The following is a 23,239-nucleotide window of genomic DNA, read 5'->3' as shown; positions in this document are numbered from 1 at the left end:
CTTTCTCTCTCAAAAATAAACAAACATTAAAAAAAAAAGTTTCTCTTAAATAGAAATCACAGAAATCTGCCATGTCAGATGCTCCTGAGTATCAAACTTTAATCTCCCAAGGAAGTTAACCTAGACACTCAAACTACAGACTGGTGATGTATAGACCCTCTTGAGAGTGTTTCAGGGTTTATGTTCAGTTTGGGTGGAGGAATTAAAGTTGGTTTTTGTAGTCAAAGAATTTTCACAAGCAATGCTTTTTCGTTCCCTCCTGGATCATGACAGAAGAAATCAGAGGAGTAGTAATGGGACTCCAATTGAGTGGCCTGATTTCACTCTTGGTTAACTGGTTGAACCCTCTTCTTCCTTTGAATGCCATTAAGTGACATTTTTATTCTATCTGTGTTTGCCTTGTAAGAAGAAAAGGGAGAGAATGGCTAAAGGAAATTCACATGAGATTCACAATTCTTCATTCCTGCCAAGAACTTGTCACTGAAGTATGTCTGGGACTGCCAGGGCTCACATTTACTCAGCATCCATGCTCTAATTATTTCCACATGTAGTTCAAGGCAAATGGGTGATTAAAAGTTAAAGAAAAAACCACCCCCGTACCTACATCTCAATACGCTCCACTAAAGAGGGGAGACAGCTCCAGGGCAGCTATGGGAGAGCTCCGAGAGAACCAGTTTTCGAAGTGTCCCCTGCAGTGCTAGCCACATATGGACCAACATCCCTGCCTATCCCTACACATTCTGGACACTCCATCCCAAGCCAACCCTTCACCTCCCCAAGGTTCCCTAAGCACTGAACCAAGCAGGATTCACATTCTTTGAACTTCTGAGTGGAATGTAGGATTTATTCTCCTTTAGTAGAAGGGAGAAGAGGTATGGATATAGGGTAGGAGCTACAAGTTCTCCTCTCCACCCCTTTTGCCCTGAGCTCTACTGAATTTAGGTAGACTCTGGGTAGTTCCTGATACCACATACTAGAGAAGGAATCCAGTGTGCAGAGAACGTGGTTCCTTCCCCAAGCTGGTGAACAGTCCCCACATCTGCAGCTCCTTTCCATTATCCCACTTGGCACGTGGCTCCCCCTAAAGTTAACTCACTGCTCCCCAAGGTGGTTCACAAGACCTGGCTGGCACTGATTCAGCTACTAACATCTACTTGGCCAGATATAACAAGGTCTTTGGCAGTGACTCAGTCTTCTTCCTGTCTCCTGGGTGATTTCATTGTTTACGTGGGCTCAAGATCCTTGACCTCCTCACCTCCAGTAACCCTCACTTCTAAAGTCCTCTGGCTACAGGGAGCTTTAGGAGGTTATCTGTGAGTAGAGCAGGTAACAGCAGCAGACTAAACTAAAGGGTACAGGGCACCTGAGGTCCTACAGTTTGAAAGGAAAACTCATTATCCTTTGAAAATGTCAGCACCATGAGGTATTATCAGATGCTTCTTTAACCTTCAAATGGGCAGGGAATGTCCCACAAGACCAGCTAAAAAAATAATGTCACCATCTGGGAAGTCTGATTGATTGTCTGAATTACACAAATTCTTCCTGTCCTTCAAGGATCAGCTCAAGTTCCACAACTCCATCTTCAGCGACCTATCCCTTTTGACTGGTATGAATTGCTCTGTCCATCTCTGAACTCATTTTGATCACTTTTTGGAAAATGTAACTGATTATGCATAGTTTGGCTTCCCAGCTGAACTAGGGGTTCCTAGACGACAAGGCTTAGGTTTTAAAGTCTCTCGCAGGTCCTGGCATAGTGCCCTGTGCCACTCAACTGACCTTGTTGAAAGTATCAAAGGGTGACTGAGCCACACAGCCCTAAGGCCCTAGAGCAGGGACCGAAAGCCCCTGGGCAAATTCCTCTCCTTGGGGCTGCCTGCTTTCAAGATCAGGTTTTTTGGGGAAATAGCCTACAAACGCCACCCTTCTGCACCTGGCCAAAAATATTCAGCCTGGCATTCCTAATGAGATGGTCTTAGACCCCTTAGACATTGGGTTGTATGTGTGTGTGTGTGCATTGGTGAGGTGAACAGGAGAGCAATGGGGGACTGAAACGACTTTCAGTCATTTCCTTTGTCCGTAATTAATGTATAATCCAGCAGACATGCTGAGGGAATGACAATGTAGTTGGGGAAGAACGGTGGAAGAGGAGGCAATGAGGCGATGTAGTATACCTCGTGGGAAGCCAAAATTGTGTGGGACTTCAGAGTGTAAGGTGGGGGTCATCACAGAGCAGCCTCACACCTTGATGACCTACATAAGGGAGAAGCAGAAACAAAGATAAACGTGACAGGCCAAGAGAAATTGTGAAAATGGGCCTATGACGCAAGGCAGCTGTTTTATGTTCACTCTTCTCGGGAACCCTGCTCCTACATTGTCATATGAGGTAGAAGGTAGATGGTCAGCCTCTCTAAACATGAGAAAGAATAAGTTGCCTCATTCTACCCCTCTCCCATGTGCCAGCATGTTCTGGGGGTCTCCAACCATTCCCATGTGGCTCATCTACAAGGCTGACCTTACAGTGGGCTGGAATACACTGAAATGTGAGTTGCCAGGGAAGGGCTAGGCCATTGCTGTGCCCCCGTGTTTTATCTCCCAGGGTGCGGGCCATCTTAAAAGAAACTGTGATGTCCAACCAAGAGCTTAGACCATTTGACAGACGGAGGGGGCAAGAGGGAAGATAGCAGGGAAGTTAGGGTAGACTGGAACAGAATGGAGCAGAGAGACCCAGAGACCCAGCGGAGCACAACAGTGTGAGTTTCTACTTTAAAAACACAGACAAAGCCCTGGGACTCTGGGGGCAGTGTGGCTGCAAAACAGCTGTCATGTTTCCAGCATCCCGGCAATTATTCTCCAGCCTGTGGAATGCGTAAGGGGTTAAAACCCAGCAAGAAACTCCACACTAAATGAAGCCACCATATGTGTGGCTCAGTATGGCTCAAGGAGAAGCAGACAGATGTAATTAGAAGTTCTTAAGACACTGTGTTGCCATGGCAACTGTCGGCCAGGAGAACCTGGAGTCCGAGGAATACAGTCTTCCAAGGAAATGCTGGAGGCAGGTGGTGTTCATCATCCTCAGGCTCTACAGGCAGACTTTGTTCCTCCCTGTTGCCCAATCCTACCCTCAAGGACCCTCCCCATCCAATTCGTCCTCGTCCCCACTTTCTACGCCCCAGATATACACCTAGAGCCATTCCAAATGCATATGAGGTGCTCCCTTCAGATGGCATCAGAAGGAAGGAATTAAGGAGAAGGTGATTCTAGGGACAATGTGTACAGGTAACATTGTTCTTTGGGCATTCTCCGGCCCCAGGGGCCTTCTAGATCTTAGTATGGGGATCAGCAGGGGAAGCTGCACACTCACTTTACATATCACTATGGAGCCCAGCCCCTGCATGAGGTGGATGCTGGATGGGTACCACAGGATAAGCAGGGGTGTGTGAACTTGAGCGGGGGGAATGTCTGCTCTTAGTAGGGCAACCATACATTTTATCAGCCAAACTGGAACATTTTTGAAAGCAAAAGGGGACCTTTAAAATAGACATACTTGGACAATAGGCATAAACTGTGACATCTGGTCATCTTAATAAACAGGCTACCTAAGGGAATAATTACTAGTTTTATTTTATGGAGTGGAAATTCTAACCTGGTGTCTATGAGCCCCCAGAAGTCCAGCCAAGATCTGGGGACTTGATTTTCCTTGGACATAACCTAGGAAAGGTGAGAAACTCAAAGAAAGTTGTACTCTGGGCATGAGCTGCCCCATCTCCCTTAATCTCCCTTGATTCAACTGCCATATGGGGATGTTCTTGGGTTCTGCTCTGCAAAGCTGGGGTACCTGGGCAGATGGGACCACTTTCCTTCAAAATCCTGGTCATTACAAATCCTTCCAACTGCTTCTCTAAGAGAGAAACATTCATTTCACACAGTGTTGCTGAAGAGAGATGATTATGGATTTATGGCAATAATGTGGTTAAGAGAGTGGGATCATTCCACAGTAGAGACCTCATAAATCTCCCCCTGAAGAGGGGAGGTTTCCAGGTGTGCATTCTTACACATTCTTTAACAACAACCAAAAATAGTGGCTCAGGATTCTGTGGTCACAAAACCCAGGAAAAGCTTAGACTCTCCCAGGGAATGAGCAGAAATGACTATATTTTAGGCATAATACAGCCAGCCCAGAAATTATGAGACTGTGGTTCAGCGACAGCTCAGTTACGAAACTGTGGAATGTTTACAGGGTAAGGCCCACCCAGGGTGCATCTCCTAGTAGTTTCTCAGGGACTTTGGGAATCACAGCCATTTTATAAAAGTTCCTGGCACATGACAACTGTGACTAGTAATGGTCCTCTTCTCTCAATCGTGGTTCAAGGCTGGAAGCCACTGGGGCTACCTCGTCTTATTTGCCTGCACCTAAATACAGACAGGTCCTAGATAGTAGGGTGCAAGTCTCTACGCTTACTGTAGAGCTTCCCAAGATTTTTGGGTAGCAATAGGGGTTCCTTACTACCTGTAATCATCAATTAACACCACTGCTCTCTGCTGGGCATGTGTGCCGGGAAGTTCTGGCATCTACTGCAGGTTCCCTGGATTTTAATAGTCCAGTTTAGAGCAATATTAACCTTTCTGGAACAAATTAAGAACTACATAAAATCAGTCCCTTTGAAAAAAAGCAACACTGCAAACACAAGTTAATGTGTATTTCCTTAGCATTGTCCAAAGTGGAATTGGACAAAACCAAGCAAGTAATCAAGCCACAAAATACCAAACATCAAGTTGGATGCTGGGGACTCAAGGAAGAAAGCCGCATGTCCCTGAGAAAGCCACATGTTAGCACAGCCCACGTTCCTAAGCTGCTGACAGTTCAGATGAGGAGATGGGGTGCAAATATATGGAATTTTAAATAACAACGCAATCTAATAAGGAACAACTCCAGGCAAGGTGTAGCTAAATGTGACATATGGTTAAGTGACAAGTGTCTAAAGCAGCACTGTCCAAAGAACTATAATATTAGTCTTAAAGAGGATTTACAAATTCCTAGCAAACTTTTAGAAAGTCAGAGGAACAATATTTTAATAATTTGTTTCACTAAAGCCAATTTAGGCAAAATATTACCATTTTAGCATGTACCCAATTAGTGAGATGTTTTACGTGGTTTATTTCATATGAAGTCTTCAATGCCTGGCATGCATTTTATACTTACAGTACATCTTAATGGGACTAGCCACACTGCAGGAGATCAACATCTACTTGTGGCTGGTGGCTTTTCCTACTGGTCAACCCGGCTCTAATAAGTTTCGAGTGCTGACATATTACTGAAGGCTGAATTGAGAAGGAGAGTTAGGTAGAAAGAGTAATAAGACTCTAAGTAGGAATGTCTTGTAAGTGGTGTATATCATTGAAGTCAGTGGATATTTGCACACCTGGGTAAGGCAGCAAGCTGGGCTGCATCTGGGACCAGGACATTAAGGTAGTGAACAGCCAGTACTTTGAAAACAGGCAGGCGTCGTGGCCACTTAAGCTTAACTGACTCTGCTTTTAATGCCTATGGACGAGTCACTCAACCCTTCCCGTCTCCTTTATAAAATAAAGTGTGTGCCACTTCCTTTAGTACTTTGTATGGCTTTGTATTTTGAAACTTCTCTTAATACTTACTTTTTTTTCTTTTTCTTTTATTTTTGCATAAAAGTTCATGGATAAGTTTGGAAATGTAGTGGATGTTTCTCAAAGCTTTTTTTTTTTTTCTTTTTAGTTTTTTGGCTCAACTGCTACACTCTCTGGCTGCCAACTTTCAATAATATTATACTTACACACACACACACAATTTTAGTGCCTGGAGATTAAAGTCAATGAAAATATGCACATTCTATTCTTCTTGAGACATTCCTGCCTTGCATTCTTTCCCTGGAGCAGCTGGGAAGTCACAGCTGGGGGGAAGGAGTTGTAAAATCTACTTGTACAGGCCAATCAAGCCTTATCTGAATCAGGGGGCCCACCAATGAGAGACTGCCAGGTATTTGACTCCACTAGCAAAGCTCCCTATTTTTGCAAAGATTAAAATCCTGTGAGACCTTCAAACTGTACCGACAATGCACAAAGACCTCCTTTTCTGTTCAATTTGTGTTCCCCCAAGGGCCATATTAGAAACTCTACACAAAAACCTAGTAGCTTAGTTGCTACAGATGGATTACCATTTGCAGTAAAAACACTATTATGTAGCAGTTTAGTTCTCAAAGCTCTGTTCTTCATTTTTAACTGATTATACACCAGAGAAATGGCACACTTTTTAACTGCTTTTGGTTACCCTGACTGCACTGAAAAGTGGTGCAACATACTCTGGAAGTCAAGAAACTGGTCTATGGGTCAAGAGCAAGGGATTAGAGAATAAGGTGTAGGTACGTAGGGGTGTCTGCTCCCTACCTAAGACCCAATCTGCTGATGATCACTTGCCCTTGGTAGGTCTTCCCCTGGATTAAAGATCCTCTGAGATCTAATGTGCAAAGCCAGTGATACTGTTTTGCCAGTACTGGGGACATCACAGTTGTCATTCAAATGAACAGGAGACAGAGCAAGAGCAGAAAGGATCCCAAAAAATAAAGGTCTCAGCAAATGGTGAGGTCAGAAAGCAAAGTGGCCAGAGGCTTTGGGGCAAAGAACCACCAACAACATAATTTAATTTAATGCTTTATTTTATATTTTTTGGGATATTAGTTTATTCTGGGAACGATGCCCAGTTAGATTAGAATTGCTGATCATGGAAGGAAAGAATAAAAATATTTACTATTCAGTAAGCCTCTGCTTACATTCCAAATTCACCTGGAGCTGAGAGAATCAGAATCCAAGTGTCAGACTAAGCAAGCCCAGCATTACTACCATGTCCAAGGTTAAGCAAAGTGTTGATGGGCAAATGCTATCAATCATCTTCCCAGGTGCACAAATACTTACAGAATCTGACACACAGATCAAAAATTACAGGCAGGATACTATGCATCTCCTCATATTACATAGGAAGCATTTGGATTCATTAATTAATGCATTTGACCAGTGGATCAATTCAACAAATATTTACTGAGCACCTAGTATATGCTAAGTTCAGTTCTAGATGCCTGGGATTCATTGGTGAATAAGACAGAAAAGGACTACATCTTGAAGTACATATTCTAGAGAGAGGAGAGTGAAAATAAACACAATGAACAATCATTTCAGATTGTGATGAATGTTTAGAACATAGAATATGTTTGACAGAGACAGCTAGGAGAGGGGACACCACTTAGACTGAGGGAATGCTCTCTTGAGCTGAAACCTAAGAATGAAAGGAGCTGTTCAGACAGTAGGAAGAAAAAGTACAAAGGTTGTTATATTCCTGGAACAGTAAAAGCCCAGTGTGGCTGAAACCTAGGGTCTAGCAGGGAAAGCGGTAAGAGGTTAGCTGGGAAAAGCAGGCACGACATGGAGCATGTACAACCTTGTACACACTAATAAGAACTTGGTATTTTATTCTTAATGAAATGGGGAACACTAGAGGGTTTTACATAGGAGAGTGATGTGATCAGATATGTGTTTTACAGGGGGCACATGGGTGGCTCAGTCGGTTAAGTGCCGACTTCAGCTCAGGTCATGATTTCACAGTTAGAGGGTTCGAGCCCTGCGTCAGGCTCTGACCTGATGGATACCTCAGAGCCTGGAGCCTGCTTCAGATTCTGTATCTCCCTCTCTCTCTGACCCTCCCCTGCTCACGCTGTCTCTCTCTCTCAACAAATAAATAAAAACGTTAAAAATTAAAAAAAAAGATATGTGTTTTACAAAGATACCCAGGTTGCTATGTAGAGAAGTAGATCAGATGGAGAGAGGCAAGAAGGAAAAACGGGCGAGCAGCTAAGAGGCTACTGCAATAGTCCAGGTGCAAAATGATGGTGGCTTGGACTAGGATGGTGGCAATGGAGACTGAGAACAGTCAAAGGAGAGGTAATATATTCTGACAGTAGAGCCAGCAGGACTTGCTGATGGACTGGGAATGGATAGGAAAAGTGAAAACTCCAGAAGAAGACTCCTGGGTACTTTGAGTTGATAACCAAAAAATACCCCAGCCAGTTCTAGATGGATATGGACATGGCCATACCAGTAGTCCAGTATGGAGTCACTCCCAGAAGGATCTTCCCTCGGACTGGCCCTGGGCTCCAGATAGGTCCCATGCCTTCTCAGTGAAACTGCATTGGTTACGGAAGTAGTTCCTTAGGACCCATTAAGACCTGGGGTCAGGTTTAAAAGGACTCTGCTTAGGAAAATCTGTTCAGAACTGACCCATGTTTCCAAACTGTTCCATGGAACGCGGCATTGAAATGTTTATGGAATACTGGAAATGGTGTTTAATGGTGAAAATATCTGGGAAACACTGCTTATAATACCTTCCTACTAGAAAAGAAAATAAATAAAGCACATGAACATCGTAAGGTTCTAAAACATTCTTCAACTAAAGAACCACTTAACCTAGCACAAAATTTAACATCACTCAATACAGTTTGAGAAACATGGGTCTAGAATCTATATGTCCCTCCCTGCAGTTTTACTTGCCTCTGAATTCAAGCAAAAACATCAAGAATAACAGCTACTATTTACTGAGCACTTTACCTTGTGTAAGGTACTTTATATCATTATCACTCTTATTATACACACTATATACAGGTGCCATTTTAATTTATAGCTTTTACATTATCACTCGTTCTTGTGAGTTTTGCTTATAGACCATATGTTCACTTAGCAAGAGCAGACATATCTTCTCTGATTGCATAGATCATCAGTGATCATTCATTGTATTTCCTCATGCAGCAATACGATAAAGCTATTAACTTGGTAAGTGTCCTTTAAACAATATGGCCCCCAAGTAGTTTAGGCAATTTATTAAGAAATAAGTCTAGGGGTACCTGGGTGGCTCAGTTAAGCATCGGACTCTTGATTTTGGTTCAGGTCATGATCTCATGATTTGTGAAATGGAGCCCCGCACATTAGGCTCTGTGCTGACAACATGGAGCCTGCTTGGGATTCTCTCTCCTTCTCTCTGCCCCTCCCCTTGCTCATGCTCTCTCATGCTCTCTCTCTCTCTCTCTCAAGAGAAATAAATAAACATTTAAAAAAAAAAGAAGGATTGGTGTTCATTATGAAAGAAAGAAAGAAAGAAAAGAAGTAAGAAAGGAAGAAAGAAAGAAAGTCTGCAATGAATACTGAATATACTGAACATTCAGCAAAGACTTCAATGTCTGGCCTCTTTACTCAAAATACTTCCTAACCCCATTCTCCCTTCTAGTCCCATCCCAAGAAAGGAAATTGAGAAACCTCTAGTGAACTCACGCCTGAAGTAGGTATTTTTGTTCTGGGGTTTTCTTTGATCATTAGCCAGCCCTTAGTGCCATGCAGAAAATTACTCTTCTGTTGAACACGATACACACACCAATTAATGCATAAAGTAGAAAGCTTTACCCTAAAAATAAATAGCTAAACCAGGAAGTCTGCTTCTCTGCATGTGGTTGTTGGCTAGGCCAAGGCCACACAGGATAAGAAAAGAAATAGAAAATGCCAAGGATAGAAGACTAGAGGAGGGGTGGGGGAACAAAGCACAAATGGGCACACTCCTAAAAGATTCTTAAGAGTCTAAGGGAAAAGAAGTCAGTTGAATTTTCCTGCTTCTGACACAGACCTCAGTCTGTCCCCAACTAATTTTAGTATCGTAATTTTGGCATATAGTGAAGACCCGAGGATAAGAACGCCCTTGGAGGAGTCAAATAAGAATACTGAGCATTTGTGACACTTGTCTGCACCCCAAAGCAGGCTTTTGTGAGCTGAGGCAGGCCATCCCAGAAACCCTATCTGGGTCTTGCTGATAGGGACCTTGGCCATGAAGGAAACTCAGGTATGTCTGAGTCTGTGCTCAGTTTAATAGCTTTTAGCTGCTCTAACAGAAACTCTACACATCAATTTCTTACTAAAGTTTAGATGAGACAAGTATCCTAGTGAGAATCACCAGAAATTTTTCTCTTTGAGTTATCCATTTTGTTTTTCTCTGTTGCAAATATGCCACAAACTTGGGTCCTTCTCCAGAACTGAAAACAGATGGCCTAATGCTGACAGAAAATAGCAGAACATGTTAGCTATGGGATTTGAAAGGAAAAACATACCTCTTAGGTTTTGAATGAGGTAGGAAATGAATGAAGGAACAAATGAATTATATGCATTGATTAAGTTAATGCTCATTAACAAGCAAGCTTTACAGCCACAAAAATAAGCCTCCTCATCACTATTTCCTATTTGCCCTGGCTCAGAAAGGAATCCAGACAGTATAACAGTGGTCAAAAACTAAACTAAATTAAACAAAACAGTCACATTAAGGGAAATTTAATAACATATATGCTTCTCTTCATTAGTTCCAATAGAAATTTGGAGTTTTTTGTGAGGGAAGTGTATTTGAGCTATAGGTAGACAGTCATACTCTCCAAGTACTGAAATCTAACTCAAGTAATGTCAATTAAGTAGCAAAATTTATGTGTGTGTCTGTGTATACAGTCTATTCTGGGGCACAGACAATTTTAATTCAATTCTGACACTTGTGTACAAGTAGACTTATTAGGAAAACCACAGGCAACATTGGGCACCCTCCCCCACCCCCCATGCAGGACTAACAGTGGGTACAATGTAGCATACTGGGTTTAGCTAGTGGGATTTAGGAAATGGAGTGCAATTTAGGTACCAAGAAGTAGAACTAAAACATCTGTGTTGGCCTCTGTTTCCTTACTGAGTTCATCCTTGCAAGTCACTTGATTTAACTGCTGAAGTCAAGGCCAAAGAGCAGTGGCCTCAGCTATAACAGCCCTGAACTGATGTGGAGAAAGGCATGGGGGCCAGGGCAGCAATTTCATCAATACCTTTTCAGGAAACCCAGGATCCTGGTCATGGACCGGGTAGCATCGTGACCCAGAAAACAAAATGAGGGTCCACACAGCATTTTCAGACAATTGTTTTTATAAGCCATTAAAATACTGCATCATCATCATCATTATTATTTTAATTTTAGAGAGAGAGAGAATGCACACGAGTAGGGAAGGGGCGGGGGGGAGAGAGGGGGAGGGAGAGAGACAGAGAAAGAGAGAAAAAGAGAGAGAGAGAGAGAGAGAGAGAGTCTTAAGTAGGCTCCATATTCACTGCGGCAGAGACTGACATGGGGCTCAATCTCACAACCATGAGATCATGACCTGAGCAGAAATCAAGAGTCAGACACTTAAACCAAACTGAACCACCCAGGTGCCCCTGCATCATTATGTTTAATTTATATTTTAATTTATATTTACAAAGGTCAGAAGAAAGTTTTGTCTGTCTTTTTTTTTAATCAGTACAATAAAAGCTCAAGTTGCATACTTTAGAAATCTGGGTTGTCTTCCTTTAAACAATTCTCTCAACCCCAAAGAGACCCAGCATCCTTCATTTCTTGCCCAGTGTTGCTGAGCAGCTGGTTTCTGAAGTGGAAAATCAAGTGGCTCCTTTCTATAGAGTAAAGAGCATTCAGGATTCCTGGGCATGCAGACGGTTTGGGTGCCACATGCTGAACTATTTATACTGCACTCAGTGTACGCAGAGGCAGTGAGACACGCAAAATGCTGACTGCTTTCAGTCATTCTCTTCCCATTCCTGAGCCAGCTTCTCTTTTCAGACTGCTCCTCCTCGGGGTCATCAATTAAGACAAGAGCTAACCAAATACCCTAACTCCATTAAGAATATTTTGACAATCCAACCTAACATGGCTGCCTCCTTTCCTCTGGATAGGATTTCTGGGCTGGGTTCCAGAGCTCATCTGCTCTAACCCCCATATTTTCAAGATGAGGAGGTCTGGTGACTTGCCCAAGTTCATGCTACCAGTGGAAGGCAAGAGGCTCACAACCTGGGTGGCACTGTCTGTCGTGGGTTGTTCACTCCAGCCCATCTCCGGCCTTCAAGAAGTGGAGGCTTGTTTGAAGCCAGCTCACATCAGGGATCTCTGGAAGCTCAGTCACAGCTTCAGCCAGCACTGCTGGTATTTCCTCAACTGCGAACCTCTCGAGACAGCTGAAACCTGACAGTCTCATAAATTCACTCACCTGCTTCTTATGTGTGCGGCTCACGCCAGTCTGCCCGAGACAGTTTGAGGCCAACTAAGAAAACTGGGGAAGTGAGTGAGGAGAGGCAACCCGAGTGAGAGCTGCAGAACCGTGCAGATTGTACTAAAAAGGCATAGTGCCAAGCAGACACTGTCTAGACTTTAACTGGCCCCTCCAGAGGGGGGTGCGGGAGGAGGGGGAGCGAGGCCGGAAAGCCTGCTTGCTTTTTGTTCAGCTAATGCAAACACATGACGCCGCCTCTGACAGGCTCCAGGCTGGGAGTTCACTCAGTCTAAGACATTTCTTCCTCGGGGCTGGAATTCAGCTGTGGGCTGAGGAAAGTTGTGCTAATCCAGCAATCATGGAGAAGCTAGGAATGCTTTTTCTAATTCCCGGGGAATCATAGTTCCCAAACTAGCTGGAGTTGGGCAATAGCCCAACGTAGCACATTTGTGGGTGCAAAAGAACAGATTTTTAAAATTTCCATTTGTATTAGCCAAGTCCATGAGGAAAGCCCACAAAAACACAGAACTGGCTTTTGATGGAGGCCTGTTATGAAAATTTTAGAAGACTCTGAATGATATCAATGTACAAAAGTACAGACGGAGAAATGGCCACCATGGTCCAATAAGCATCACATATCTGAGAGAAAATTTTGGGTTTGGGGAACTCTGAGTCTCAGTTAGAAAGAAGGTGCCCTTCTTCTGGGTGGACAGACAAGCTCCATGCCAGGGCTCACTGAGTGCAGGACGGTCAGCCCCACTTGTCCCCCGGGCCAGCTACACTGGTACAGTAGACAGGCTGAACAACCATACACAGCAACTCAGCTGGAGTTTTAGAGCTGTCTTCCAATCTGGTTTTACTCAGTGTGGAACATCTGAATGCATCATCTGAAGGACAAACAAAAACTGCCTTAAAGCATCTCCTGAGTCACTGTACACAAAGCTGCAAGTACTGTAATGTCAGAGAAACAGCTGAACCCAAACCAAGTTGAGATCAGACGCCTAGCTATGTGGCCAAAATGACTAGGCCTGGTCCTTTTTTTTTTTTTGGGGGGGGGTTGTTTTCAAATTCACTTTCAGAAATAAAACACATAATGGGCCTCAAACACACAGCATTTGCTTGAGAGCTGAGATCCTGGTTGTATCCAGGCTTTACTATTCACTAGGTAGCTGATTTTGAGTAACTGAATTCTCTCAGCTACGGTTCTTTGCTGCTAAAATGAAGATTGTAAAAACTTCTTATCAGGTTGTGAGAATTAAAGAAGATAAGGTTCTTGTCTTCTCCTCCTGCTGTTGTCTGGCTATTACTCACTTTTCAGGGCGCAGACTGTGGAGGCCTCTTGGAGGCCTTCCCAGACCCCCCAGTGCCTGGGTAGGTTTTCAGGTCCGTTCTGGTACTTACACACTGGCTCACTCTGAGCCTCTGCTCCTGTCTGCCTCCCCCACTGCACGGCAGGCCCCTTTGGAACAGGGTCTATGTCTTCATCACCAGCACTAACTTAGTGCCTGACAGACAATAAGTTTGTGATACTTTTTACTTTCATTCCTTGAGTTAACTTGGTGAAATTTTACTTGGTCCCACATGGGTGAAGCAAAATACTGCATGAAAACTTTGTGCAGCTTTTTCTCTACATAAAATGTGAACCTGATGGTCTGTGGGGAGTTTGGCAGCTTGGAAAGCGGCCCAAACACTCCAGGATGGCCCCTCTGCAATGGTGCAGGAGGAAGCTGAGAGAGACCAGAAGGTAGAAGGGAACGATGAAGAGGAAAGCAAAGAGCAACCCAGGGAGCAATAAAGACCCAGCTCTGGGGCTTGGGATCATGGTCCAGGGAGGCTGCAGTCAGGGCTGGCTGCCAGACACAGCAGTGCCCAGCAGAGGACTCAAGGGTTGTGTGCAAAACACCCAGAACGTTGCCTTGGTTCCCAGAGGGACAAATCCCAGCCTGCTCTGGAATACTTCCTTACCCAGTCCTTGAGAGTAGGTCTTTACTTTTCAAACAGTGAAAGCAAAGGGTTCTATTCCTTTGTGTGATCGTATGTTCCAAACCCCATATTTAGAATTTATGGCCAGGTAACAGGCATGTTATGGAGATGACAGCAAGAATATACAAAAATGACCATCCCACAAACAAACCCAAGCTATCCAGTGGCCATCTCCATATCTAAGAAGGAGGAACAGAGGGGAGAGAAAAACGGAATGTGGAATAATTCCAAGAGATTTTAATTAAAAATTTTTAATGTTTATTTATTTATTTTATTTATTTTANGTCCTTCTCTGCCTGACTTATTTCACTCAGCATAATACCCTCAAGGTCCATCCATGTTGCTAATGTTTATTTATTTTTGAGAGAGAGTGTGAGTGAGTGAGCAGGAAAGGAGCAGAGAGAGAGAGGAAGACACAGAATCTGAAGCAGCCTCCAGGCTCCAAGCTGTCAGCACAGAGCCGGATGCAAGGCTTGAACCCACAAACCATGAGTTCATGACCTGAGCTGGTCAGAGGCTTAACCTACTGAGCCACCCAGGTGCCCCTTCAAGAGCTTTATACCCTCTTTTCTTTGTTCTTCTTCCTCTTTTTCCTTTCCGGTTTTCTCCCTCATTCACTATCTTTAGGGAGAACTTATGCTGGTTTGCAAAGCCCACTGCCTGTGCACAGGAGGGGCTCAACAAATACCTAATTCTCTTCCTGCAGGAATGATAGGGTTGTGACTTCACAAAACAAACATATCTACAAGTATGAAAGCAAGATTGGCTCAGTAGAAGCAAGAGTTCTGATATGAATTCCAAGTGTTAAAGCATCCACTGAAATAAATACCCATAGCCTAGTTGTCTTTTTTTTTCTTTGACACTCACACAAACACACACACACACACACACACACACACAGAGAGAGAGAGAGAGAGAGAGAGAGAGAGAGCGCACGCAGAAAAACAGAGAGGGAGATGGAAAAAGAATCCCAAGCAGTCTCCACATTCAGCGTGGACTCCTAAGTGAGGTGTGATCTCAAGACTATGAGATCATGACCTGAACTAAAATCAAGAGTTGGACACTCAAGCCATCCAGGTGCCCCCACTAGCTGTCTTTAAGAAAAAAAAAAAAAAAAAAGGTGATCTTTAATCTCTGTAGAGTAAAAGAGGCTAGGTGAGTTCTGTAAGCCATGGGCATGCATGCACATACCCACACCCACACCCCATGGGTTTTGGAGTTCTTCCAATAAATAGATGTCACTAGAATGATAATAATAGCTAACACTGTACTCTCTGTGCTGAGCCACTCTGCTAACTGCTTTATATGTAATAGCTTATTCGATTCTCATAACTAACCTATGGGGTAGTCTGTAGTAAGCCCATTTTATAGACGAAGATACAGGCCCAGAGAGGTTAGGTAAGTTTCCCAAGATCAAACCGCTAGTAAGGGTAGTACTAGGATTTAAATTTGGATAATCTAGCTTCAAGGTCTTAGCACTTAACCATTATGCTATACCTCCTCTCAAGGATAAATACACTAACAGCCTGAGCCAGCACACAGGTTGTACAAATATACACAACGTCTAGTAGACGTTAGTATGTAAGTTGAGAATTCTCTTATTGAAATCATTACAGAGTCAAAAACATTCTTTCTCAGTGCCTACTGGGGCTGCTAAAGGGCATGTTATTGTGTTTCGTGTTGACTACATTCCATGAGTAGAGGAAACCTTTTCCATTTTTCCACTGGATAGACAGACAGAGAGATGGCCATTATTCCCATTTTACAGGTGAGGAAAATGAGCTCAGGGAGGTTAAGTTACTTGCATAAGGCCTCAAAACTAGACAAGGGCAGAATTCAAACCCAGCTCGTTACCCAAAGCCCTTGCTCTTAACTGAAGCTGCAAATCAGAAATAGTAGGTGGTTTAAAAAAGGTAACATCATCAAGAAAGGGACAGAGCAGGAATTTGAAGTCAAGGACTCTCATTATTTTATAATGTCTTTCTTAATAATGAGAAGGTGCTGTAACAGCGTCCGTGTAAAAGATAAGACTTGGAAACACCCAGATATGATGAACAAGAGAAGAAAATGAAGGAACTCAGTGGAAGGTTGAGTGACATGAATATGGGAAATAAGGAAAAGCATCAGCACTCCAAAAAAAAAGACACAATTTCCACAAAAAAGCTGCCACCTACTGGACAGGCTGGTCGAGTGGTCAGGGCAGACAGGCTCAAAATGGCCCCAGCAACCCAAATGAAGCCTCTCAAGTTCTGAGAAGGCATCCATCCCTATGATGCATTTTGGGGTTTTCTGGACCAGCGGCAAGAGGTGAGGAAGGGAGTGGTAACTTCTGTGAAATCTCTGGCCCCCCAAATTTGTCCAGGTCCATTTGAACTGCACAGGAGATATGGTGGCAATGACTCCTTCAAAAGAGGGACCTCCATGGTATTGCCTTTTAGTTCCACACTATTCTGAATAGCAGCATATGTGCAAAGGGATTGGCCTAATGTCTGTAGATCAATAAATTATACTCATTTACTATCACTCAGGGGCAGAATAAAAGACTGTGAGGAAAAGACAAATTTTGCCTCAGACACAAAAATTTCAAGTCTTGAACAAGATAAAAAGTAAAGACAAAGAGGCAGCTTCCTTCTATCAATTTAAGCCAATATCCCATGACACACATATGTATAAATCTGGGCCTGCAACATGTCATGGTTTTTGCCATATGTCACATAACTTGTTTTGTTAACAGTTTAGCAGGTCAAAAATAGTGTCCACAATTATTCAGGGAACATTTGAAGGGTCATAAATTCAGACTTAATCCTGGGAATGGCTTATTGGTAATGGCTTCCAAATGAGCACATAAAAAGTCTGTGAAGAGATTTCATTGAAATCCTCCAACCACAGCAGAAAATGCAGATTTATAGGATATATTTTGTACTCCAACTACCCAAAGAGCTTTCTATTAGCAAGTTACTGCCAGATGGCTGCTAATGCAGAGCTGTTATCTATGACAGCAGCAGCTCTTAGAGAGCCTCAGCAAGAACAACTGTTTATTCCATCAGAACAGCCAAGAAAATTCTCATTATCATATTCTTGTTGATGGCCAACATTAGAGGGTTTGGCTCACTTTAAGGTGTTCAAATTTGTCTAAAGAAGTTAAAAGCGTGGGCCCGGAATAAAACGCTGGCTGTGTGTGTGTGTGTGTGTGTGTGTGTGTGTGTGTGTTGACATGAAATTTTCATCTATTCCCTACCCTAGTCATACCACCTATTACCCCATGTTGTCTTTGTTTCACATAGTCCCGACCTCTGTCTTTTAATCACCTTAATTTTGTTTAAAGATATACCAGTGTTTGTCAGATGGGATAGACTTTTTCAGTAGTGGCAAATATCTTTTATCTCACATGCAGACTAACTAATTGCTAGTGGCTACCTAGAACATTGCTGAGGATTTTCAAACCCCCTCCAGACTCAAGGACTGAATTCTATGATTGATTGGCAATGTCTCTCATGGGGAAAAGAGGGGGTGGTGGTGGTGGTGTGGATGCCATGCTTGTGCCATCACTGCATGCCGTTTATCTCATAGTGTTATCTCATACTTATTTTTATTGCCTACAGTGTTTAGTAGGCTCACCACATACATCTGTTGATTAAATTTGATAGTTTCTCTGAAAGGAGGGATGAAGGGCTGATTTATCTTTAGGTGGTGGAATTATGGTTAATTTTATTCTTTGCTCTTGTCTCTTCTACTATACTCACTTAGCTTTTATGAGCATATTATATTTTCATATTTTATCAGAAAATAGCTCAACTTTTTATTTAAATAAAAGAGCATATATTAGGATGGTAAATTCCTCCTGAAAAAAGTAAAGGGATCACAAGAATCCTCAAGATGGAATTTAAGATTTCATTACACTTCCCTGGGGTGTCTGGGTGGCTCAGTCAGTTGAGCATCTGACTTCAGCTCAGGTCATGATCTCATGGTTCATGAGTTTGAGGCCCATTGGGCTCTGTGTTGACAGCCCAGAGCCTGGATCCTGCTTTGTATTCTGTTTCCCTCTCTCTCTCTGCCTCTCCCCCGCGCATGCTTTCTCTCTCTCTCTCTCTCTCTCTCTCTCTCCCCCTCTCCCTCTCAAAAATAAAATAAAAACATTGAAAAAAAGTTTTTAAAAAGGATTTTGTTATACTTCTCTACAAACCTGTACACAGTTGTGAGAATAAGACACAGAGTGGAGGGTGTTCTGCTTTATAAATTGAATCATAATCATTTGCCAGAGCTTTAAACATTTTTGTAAACAGAACTTTTAGTGGCACATATTGTTGTTAACTCTTAACTCTTCCCCTATTGCTGCATATGTAGTAAATTTTAAGTTTTACCCATCACAAATAATGTAACAGACATCTTATGTAGTCCCTTTGAAAGTAATAACGACCAGGGCAAAGTGATCAAAAAGAACTATTTGAGTTTCTTCCCTTGATTTAGTTTCTCAATGTAGACACTGTCGAGTCCTGGAATATCCATCTGCAAAACAGTCAAGTCAGCTCCCCCCAAACTGATCCAAAGTCTGCTAAAATGGATTCATGTCAAAAAAGACTGTACTTAACTGTGTTTGCTATATGTCCTTGTGGTTAACAAGAAAAACAATTTTTTTTACTATAAACACTGTTAACTACAAGCTAAAACACTTAAAATAAGATCCAAATTGCAACCATCATATGGAGAGGGTTAATTTACCTTTTCATTACTTATTAAAGGGTTATCGTTACAATATAAATTAAAAGCTTGCCAAATGTTACTAGGGCCAAACATGAAGAGAATGCACTAATTAGATGATGATCCTTGAGTGATAAAATGTAACTCTGATCATATCTACTCCTCACTTTTTTCATTGTAACTACTTCCACACACCAGGAGTTCATAGCCTCCTTTCTGCACCAACTCCCGATAAGCCTGAATTGGGTGCTGGCTATATGGTTATATCCATATGTAAGAGTTCATCAAGCTCTACGTTAAAGATTTGTGCATTGTACTAATGTAAAAAAAAAATTCTTCAAATTAAGGGAAGCCTATGTTAATATAAAAATAGCAATCATTATAATTGTACAGATACTTGTTTATATCATATAGTTATAATAATATTACAACTGCCACAGTTTAAGGCTTTGGCCCATCATTAGATTGTAATGAGGGCAGAGATCATGTCTTGCACTTCATGCATGACTCTGCCCTGTGTGTAGGCATGCTCAGCCTGTGGGGATACTACCTGATGGGCCCTGTGAAGAGAAGGCCCGTGCTGTCAATGACTCAACCCCCCTATGAGAAGACCCCCTATGCCAAAGTTACAGGAACCAGAAGATGGCACCTTAGAGAAAATTATGCATTTGACCTACATGACATTAATCACCTAGCTTTACAAAATGAATCCATCTAAGTGTAAGGTTTTCTTCAACCCTACAATATCTGGTGTCATTGTGTTAACTCTATTTGTGGCTGCTAGAAATTTTGTCTCGATGTTCAATTATTTGAAGAGGAGTAGGAAAACGATACTGACGTTTTCAATTCATGATGTGTGACTGTTGGTATTTACAATTCATCCTTTACTCTCTGTGTTCTCCTAGAAACACATCTTTCTGACTCGCTGACTTTGAAGACTTCATTTTCTTCTCTGGGACATTACATCCACTACAGCCCATGCCCCCTGATCTCCACCTCACAGCTCCTCCTCAATGAGCTCCTCTGAGCCTGGGAATGGATGCCTGCTTTTCATCACCCAGTCCAGAGACTTCTATGGGAACTGAATATGTCCCCCTTCTAAAGACATTTTCAGTGGCCAGGGCCTCAGTTTGCAGGGTGCTTGCCCATCTGTTTTGGCTAAGCAGAGTCCCTGCTAGGTTTTAACATTCTAATTTCTAACAGAGGTCTTTAGAATCACAGTAAATAGTTTATTTGCCAATGGATAAACAAACAAGGTACTATTTTAGTGCTTCATGTGCAAGATGGATATTAAAATCGTAGTTCTGCTGCAGCTCCAAGAAGCAGTCAGAGATGACATAGGCCAGACTGTAGGCCTCCCTAAATCCACTATTAGGATAATTCTGAAGGATTTCAGAGGAGATCCCAATCAGCCAATAAAACCCCTAGTGGGTTGATTCACTTACATTTTGATAATAGGGTATAAATGAGAAATCTGTAATCAGAGGGTCAATAACTTAATAGGCTTTTCATCTATCTGTGTAATTGTTATTATTCTTCTTACTATTATCTTAAGTGATGTACTCACAATTCATGAGTCAAGTTTTTCCTAACTGAAATGAGCATTCTGATTTGTGAATCAGTCCTCTGTACATGTGACTTATCATGATCAATTTATAGACCAGAACGCTGGCAATCAGAGCGCAGGCAGAGAAACCACCAAGGGAAAGTGGAGGTATGCATAGGTGCTCACCAAGGCCGTCTTTCAGAAGCTGGCAGTTGGGCCACAGGGCCCCCTCCAGCCTGCCTGTTAGAGTAGACTCAGATCCACCTACTCAGAGTCAAGGGCACATGCTCTAATGTCTGGATTGTCAAACTTTCCTAGTCTCCATCAACACCTTTCTGAGCTGCTATAATTCTCAGTGAGAGGGGGATGGGTGAGGGAGAATGAATGAGCCCACACAGCCCCCTTTCAACAGAATCTAAAAAAGGGGTAGCTATGTAATTGTCAGTTGAAGCACTTCCTCAAGCATAGAGGAAGTTGAACCATCCCCTCAAGCATAGAATATAAAGGGGCATAGAAGTGAGCTTATGTGGATGGGGCAGAATATTGTGGGAGGCTACTAAAAGGAATAAGAATATTAAGACACAGAGAAAGTCAGAATGAGAGGAAGCAATCAAAAAAAAAAGTGCCAAGGAAGAGACCATGGAAGACATTCAAAATATAACACTTTCCTTAATGAGATTTGTTAATAGTTTCTTGAAGCTAGCCAAACAGGATTTACAGACTGGCATTGATAATGATGACAACCACCTTTTCCCAAGTTTGGGACACATCTAGTTCTGAAGGTCTACTACTGCAAAGGCTTGGCTTCTTCTAATAGCAACGTGATTTGTCAGACAATCACATTTTTACAAAATATGTTGAGTTGAATAGTTGTGCTTTTATTAAAGCAAAAAATACCAAGAAAACTAAGTTTATTTTCTAAATGTCACTTAAAAAAAATTCAACAATATTTGTACAATGTTAGCCCTAAAGTCTACTAAAGTGGATTCATGTCAACAAAGGCTGTAAATATCATTAATTTGGCTCTGTTTGCTACATATTGTTATAGCTAACAAGGAAAAAAAATCAATTGCAAGCAGAATCACACAGTAAAATGCTTAAAATAATATATAAATTGCTAGGGTTAATTTACTTTTTCATTAATAATTAAAGGTATATCATTATTAAACACGGATTAAAAACTTGCCATGTGTTACTCAGGCCATACATCAAGAGACTGGATTGATTAAAAGATAATCCTTAATAGTCTGGAGCCATGAAATGCGACCTGGATCATACCTATTCCTCATTGCTCAGGTATGTTGAGTTCACAGCCTACTTTCTGCACCAACTCTCTCGGTTTTCATGCCTCAGCACTTCTTGATTTTGGCTGGGAATTTGGGGGGAGTACTCTCTGCTCTTCCACCTCAAGCAGGAAATTGCTACTGGAGGAGCTTCCTATGAGAGTAAAGCTTTGCCTTACAATGCTGGTGAGGGGGAGGGGTGTAGCACAGGCTGCCTAGAATAGATCCTGGACCTTGGGCCATGCAGCCTTCAGCCTTGTGGTTCAGGAACCAACAGCCTCATCATACCTCACATCTGCATTCCAGTTCACTGAATGATTTCACACATTAGCCAGCAATTCTAAGCCTGGCCATAAAACCAACCAGGGATTCACCTCATCCATCATTGGGCTGCAGCTGCCTTTTGAGGGCCACAGCAGGGATGGGTGTTCCTTAGCTAGGGCTGAATCAGCCGGTGAAGACAGAACCTCCCTCAAATTCAAATCCTGGAAGACAAAATGTATGAGAAGCAGATCTGGCATTCAAGATGGGCCCCCAAACATTGAGGGAACTGGATTTAGATCCTTCTTCAGAACTAACTAGTCATGCGACCTTGAGTAGGTTACCGAATCTCCTAAACCTGCTTCCTCTGGGTTTAACAAAACTGACCTTATAAGGTTGGGAAAGATTTAAAAGAAATGATGCATGTAGCCCAATGTCTGCTGTGTAAGAGGTGCACCAAATGGGAATTCCTTCTGTGGGACAGAGGTTAAGAACCTGGGGTATGATGCCAGACTATCTGGGTTCAAATCCCTATCCCTACCATTTAGCAGTTTAGGGCACTGGATAAATTATGTAACCTCTGACTCAGTCTTCCCATCATTGAAATGGGGTTTTATTACAACACAAAGTAGATATCCAGCAAATATGAGCTATTTTTTTTATTTCATTGAGTAAAAACAGCTTGTGTTTCCAGTGCAACCTATAGTGAATAAAGTGAGAGTTTAATGTATGTGTATTTTTTTTTTAATTATGAAGACCTTGCATGCTTTTATGATTTTTTTCTGGGCAGAGTCAAGCTATGATGCTAAGGGTGGGGCTAAACTGTAATATGAAGAAAAAAATTCAAAGAGGGAGAATAACCACCCACCAGGGAGCTATTTCTTTTGTAATGTACATTCCATTTCTTCTCCCTCATGCTTTTTAATTCCTTCCACATTTCCTGCCATAATTATCAAATGTTTGGTTTCTGACCTCACTGTTCTAGAGACTAGAGCCCAGGGAATTTGGAATTGTTTATTTTCTGTCCATAAACCTTTGAGTTAATGGAGGGGCTTTGAGTGAAGGGTTTGTTGGTTTGTTTGTAGTGTCTCAGGAAGGTCACTGGAGTTGAAAGGAAAACATTACCAAAAAAGTGCTGAAATACTTTGACTGGAAACGCAGAGCCCCCAAAGAGCAGAGCAATGGATCTCTTACACTTGCGCAACGCTGGATTAAGGGAAAATTGAGATTTTTAAAGGCTGTTATATAGCCCTGATATGAACACAAAATCGGAGAGAACTTTACAAAGAAAGAAAAAAATGCTGGGAATCATAAGCTTTATAAAAAAGAAAAAAAAAAAAGAGCCTTCC

General features: G+C 42.2%; 1 protein-coding gene across 1 annotated transcript in view; it reads right to left on the bottom strand.

Moving 5' to 3' along the window:
• The window catches only part of FSTL1 (follistatin like 1), a 56,770-nt gene that overhangs the window by 31,943 nt on the left and 1,588 nt on the right, over positions 1-23,239 (bottom strand). The window lies entirely within an intron of this gene.

This window comes from Crocuta crocuta, unplaced genomic scaffold (assembly GCF_008692635.1).
Source record: "Crocuta crocuta isolate KB4526 unplaced genomic scaffold, BGI_CrCroc_1.0 scaffold87, whole genome shotgun sequence".
Lineage (NCBI taxonomy): Eukaryota > Metazoa > Chordata > Mammalia > Carnivora > Hyaenidae > Crocuta > Crocuta crocuta.
This window is presented reverse-complemented; position numbering and strand designations above follow the sequence as displayed.